Below are 5,540 nucleotides of genomic sequence, written 5' to 3'. Positions count from 1 at the left end.
ATAATATTTTGGAGAAATTTCATCTCTAAATTATGTGTGTATTCCTTTTTCCACAGCACGTGGAAGGCATGCAGGATCCTTGCAGTTTTGCCACGCGTTGATGGCTGCAGAATCCTGGGTTTTGGGGTCCCAGGCTGCTCCAAAGCCTGGCCTCTGCCCCTGGGGTGCTCCCCTAATTCCCAGATTAAGATTTTTAATGAGTAAAATCTAAATTTTTAACTAGTAAGATCTAGATTTTTAACGAGTAAGATCGAGATTTTTAATGAGTAAATTCACCCTTTTTGATCTGGCATTGCCCTTTAACGCAGACTCTCCTCTGTCTCTCCTCTGATTTAATGCTGAGCTGTGTTTTTCCCTTTTCCCGACTCAGCAGAAGCCCTGGGAAGGGGTTGTCCCCCAGGCTGCACAAATCCTCTGTGCTGTCACACCCTGGCACTGCTGTGCCTCACCCAGTATCGCTCTTACACAACAGGGCACTCGTGTCCTGCTGCCACTTCTGCCAATAATTAACGTTCCCCATGGTCCTGCTCATAGCCTGCAGGCCTGGTTTAAGCCCTGCCAGGGTGTTTGGCCTCTGTGCTACCCTGGAGGAGCTCCTTGGATGCTCACAGCACTCTAAAAGTCCAAATTTTGGCGTAGGAAGCCAAATCCTGAGCAGGACTTGACCAGAACTGAACGAAATTTATCCCCCAGATTACTGAACCCTGTTGGTTCAACTTTCCTTCCCTTCATCCCCCAATCTGAGACACACAGCTGGTGGGCAAATAATCACAAACACCTGAGCTTCACTTTATGCCCTACAAATTGAGTCTGTCTTATCTAAATTGAGTCCATCTCAGATGAGTCCATCTCAGATAAGTTGAGTCCATCTCAGCTGAGTCCATCTCAGATAAGTTGATTCAATCTCCTCTAAACTGAGTCCATCTTGTCTAAGTTGAGTCTATCTCACCTAAGTTGAATCCATCTCATCTGAGTCCATCTCATCTGAGTCCATCTCATCTAAATTGAGTCCATCTTGTCTAAATTGAGTCCATCTCCTCTAAGTAAGTTGAGTCCACCGCATGTAAGTTGAGTCCATCTCCTCTAAACTGAGTCCATCTCATTTGAGTCCATCTCATCGAAGTTAAGTCTATCTCATCTAAGTTGAGTCCATCTCATACAAACTCTGCAGGAAGGCTCCAGGGACACCTCCCTGTGGCTTTCCAGAGTTAAGGGTGTTCATAAAAAGTGCAGAGAGGGACTTTTTAGATGGGTAGAAAACAACAGAACAGTGGTTTTACACTAAATAAAGGAGGGCAGGGCTGTAACTGATGTTTGGAAAAATTCTTTACTGAGAGGGTGGTGAGCCACTCAGCTGTGGCTGCCCCTGGATCCCTGGAAGTGTCCAAGGCCAAGTTGGAGCAGCCTGGGATAGTGGAAGGTGTCCTGAACATGGCAGGGCTGGAATAAGATGGGATTTAAGGTCCCTTCCACCCCAAACCACGAAATCACAGCCCAGAGCGTGTGCAGAGCTGCCCTCTGTGCCAGGAGAGCCCCAGCGAGCCGGCTGCATGTGATCAGCAGGGAGCCCTGGCCTCGCTCTGCCAGCTCTGCTGTCACCCTGGGAGCTGCTGTCCTGCCCTGCCATTGCCCAGCGCTGCCCAGCTGGCAGCTGGGCTCATCTCTGAGCTCCCCAGCAGCAGGAACACCCCGGCTGCGCCTTGGCGTCGCATTTTCTGGGCCGGGGATTTACTCCATGTGAAGATGGAAGAAATGAGAAAGGGCTGGAAGTATGCAGGATGTGCAAGGCTGTGTGGATTAGTGGGCACGGAGCAGCAATTACCAGGCAGGTTCCGTGCTCCTGCTTGGCTCAGAGTTGTTGTGAGAAGCAGGGCCAGTGAATCATGGGCTGGTTGAGCTAATTCTCCCTGACTCCCCATGACTTCATCACTCGCTGCTGTTTGAAAACCTGCTCTGGAGCCTGTCTAAAGGAGTGCCCCGGGGTTGGCTTAACTGTTTCTGGTCTATTTAGTTTGAAGTGGACCCAGTTTCTTTCACTTTTTCATCCTGGGGAGATTGGTTTTCTGTCACTACAGGACACGAAACGACTCGACGCGAACTCGCTGCTCCTTTCAAAATAAAAAAGGGACTTTTAATTTCTGACTCCAGCATTTAGAGATTTCCAAAAGTGCCAGTGGATTGGAGGGTGAAAGTGCCACCTCTCCAGTGACACTGGACAAACCAACAGTCCATCAAATTTCTCCTCCTCCAGAAAAGAATGCAAAACAGTAAGTTATTTACATAGTGAAAAAGTTTGTTACAAGAATGTAAACATCAGAAGTCTTAGAAAAACTTAAAAAATCAGGGCAACAGGTTTTCCGACACCAACCGTGTGCAGCGATGTTGCAGAGTGGAAATGATTTAATAAAACACCCAAACTTTCTGGTACAGCGACAACAAAATGAAATTCTAAACAACCAACAGCAGCATCATGAGGTAGTCACAAAAAAGAGCAAGGATTTAGAGGGGTCACAACCATGAAAAATAAGAGAATGCAAAAGATAAAAAATAAGAGAAAGCCAAAAGGCTACACAGCGATTTCAGGGGCAAAAAAAACTTTCATTTTGCTGAAAAATTTGCCAGCTCCCCAGTGCATGCCTCAGTTTCCCTAATTGCTACGTGGGGTTACCAGCCCAGACCTATTTTGCAAAGGTGTTGTCAGGTTTAATTTGCGAACCTTTGAAAAGCTCTGCCGAGTGCTGGAGATGAAAGGCCCTGCAGATGCCACTCGTGGGTGTGTGCTCTGAGTCACAGGCACAGCCAGGGCCCTGGGTGCTGGGACAGGGGACACTTGTCCTGAGCAAAAATCCCGAGGGATGCTCCTGCAAAAATGAACTCACGCTGGAGGCAGCAGGAGCCACCTCTGGGAGCGGCAGAGATAAGGAGATGGCCAGGCTGGGCTGTGTTTTGGCTCCTAAATTGCCTGGAAAATGTGTGTGTGCACAAATTGGCCCCTGGAATGCGAGGTCCCCAACGCAAGGAGGACGTGGAAGTGTTGGAGCAGGCCCAGAGTGAAGAATTTCTTCCAAACATCTGTTCCAGCCCTGCCCTCCTTTATTTGGTGTAAAACCACTGTCCTGTTGTTTTCTACCCATCTAAAAAGTCCCTCTCTGCACTTCTTATAAACCCTTTTAACACTGGAAAGCCACAGGGAGGTGTCCCTGGAGCCTTCCTGCAGAGTTTGTGTGAGATGGTTGATAAAGGGGCTGGAGACAGGCTGAGAGGTGGGAATGTTGAGGCTGGAGAAGAAAATGTTGTGTGGAAACCTCAGAGCACCTGGAATGTGAGCTCCCCAGCACAAGGAGGACATGGAAGTCTTGGAGCAGGTCCAGAAGAGGCCATGAGGTTGATAAAAGGACTGGAGACAGGCTCAGAGGTGGGAATGCTCAGGCTGGAGAAGGGAAGGTTGTGTGGAGACCTCGGAGCACCTCCCAGGATCTGCAGGGGAAGCTGGTGAGGGACTCTGGATCAGGAACTGGAAGAGGGGAAATGGATTCATACTGCAAGAGGGGAAATTTGGGTTGGATGTTGGGCAGGAATTGTTCCTGGCAGGGTGGGCAGGCCCTGGCACAGGATGCCCAGAGCAGCTGGAGCTGCCCCTGGATCTCTGGCAGTGCCCAAGGCCAGGCTGGAGCACCTGGGACAGTGGAAGGTGTCCCTGCTGTGGCACTGGATGGGCTTCAAGGTCCCTTCCAACCCATCCCGTGATTCTGGGATTTATCTGCATTTACATCAGCAAAACCAAGATCTAAAAACTCAATCCTTAACCTTTTATCTGCCTTACCCACCCTAAAATCTTACCAAAGCATCAGGAAAACAAACCAAGGCCACCTTTGTCCAAGCCAGACCTCTTCCTTGGGATGTTTTTTGCTCCTCAAGGATTAACCTTGGCTGGAGCAGCTCTGCTGAGTCTCCTCAGTACACGTGAGAACAGGAGCCTCCACCCTGAAGTATTTTTAATTACTTGGAGACTTACAGGATTGTTGATGTTCTAAAGAACAGCTCAGCCCAGCAAGCCAGGGGGAAAGAAATGCATTGATGTCAGTCAAATTCTTCCTTTATGAAATCGGGTCTTAAAAAACGGCATTGCCCTTTCCTGGGCTGGGGAATGAATTCTGACTCATGAAAGGCTGTGGGCCTATTAATAAAAAATTATTAATGAAAGAAATTCCCTTTCCCAACGACTACTACCCAAAAAAATGCAGAACGCTGAGGCATTTTTCATAAAGAGAGAGTTGTGAAGAAATGCCTTTGAGCATGTCTATGAGCCAGGGGCGCAGAAAAAGAATTTCACTTTCTTTTTCTCTCATTTTGCACAGACAAGATCTTTAAAAATTACATTTGTAAGACAGGTTCTTTCCTTCTCCTGTCAGATACAGAATTTATGCTGTTCCTGCTTTGCCTCTGTTTCCTCCACACCTTAAAAAAAAGCTGGAAAATGCAGAGCTGGATTTTTACTCAAATCCCTTCCAACAGGGGGTTCCTGGTGGATGTTTAAGGACATTTTTTTTACAGGTAAAAATCACCTTCTCCAGCAGCGCCACCAGGGCGTTCTGAGAAAACTCAATTAAGCACAAATCTCTGGCGTGGTTAATTTGCACCCTGGGCATTCATCTCAGAGAAATCTCACTGAAATTCCGAGTATAATCTGAAGGGATGTGAAAGGAAGATCAGCCTCATCCTTTAGAAGTCACTGGAATCCACCAGTGCTCATAAAGAGCTTTTTTTCTCCTGAAACCATCTGTGATTCCAACAAATGAACATTTCCCAGGAATTCAGCTGCTGGAGACAGATAAATTTAATTTTTTTTTTCACTTCTATTCTCTGGCAAGAGATATTTTGACCATCTAAGCTGCACAATGGCTCCTCTTCCAGGTATGTTCCAGTTCTGAGGGCATTTACGGGAAGAGCTACACAGGATACACCTGAACCTTCATCTCAGAGCACACAGTGGGGGTTTTATTTCACCACTCATCTTTTGCAGGTTGCCTGGCCTGTGGGAAAAGCAGGGCCAGCCAATTTTTACCTGTTCTGAACTGTGGCTGCGTTATTTCCAGGTCTAGATGGACAGACCTTGCACAAACCCAAAATAAAACCAAAATAAAGATAATAGGGCCATTTAAACCCAGTATTAACCATTAATTTCTCCTCCCTCCTGAACGCAGCAAGCCCCGGGGGGAGCCTGCATGAAGAATGCTTTATTCTAGGCGTTCATTTTAATTACAACCCTAATTATTTTGGTGCACGGCTATGACCCAGTTAACAAACCCACCTTGGGCATCTCATGGGCTCCCTGACCCTGCCCATCTCTGCAAGGAGGGAACCAAATTATTTTTGAAACAAGTGGTGGAACTGGTTGCTACATCTTAATGAAAATGACTTTTTTCTTTTTTTTTTCTTTTCTCTTCTTTCTTCTCTTTTTTTTTTTTTTAAAGGAGACATTTCTATGTATATAAACAGCCCTTCCTCCCCAACCTGGTTAGACAAGAATGTTCCTGGGT

This window comes from Camarhynchus parvulus, chromosome 24, assembly GCF_901933205.1.
Source record: "Camarhynchus parvulus chromosome 24, STF_HiC, whole genome shotgun sequence".
NCBI lineage: Eukaryota > Metazoa > Chordata > Aves > Passeriformes > Thraupidae > Camarhynchus > Camarhynchus parvulus.
Note: the sequence above shows the minus strand (reverse complement) of the source record.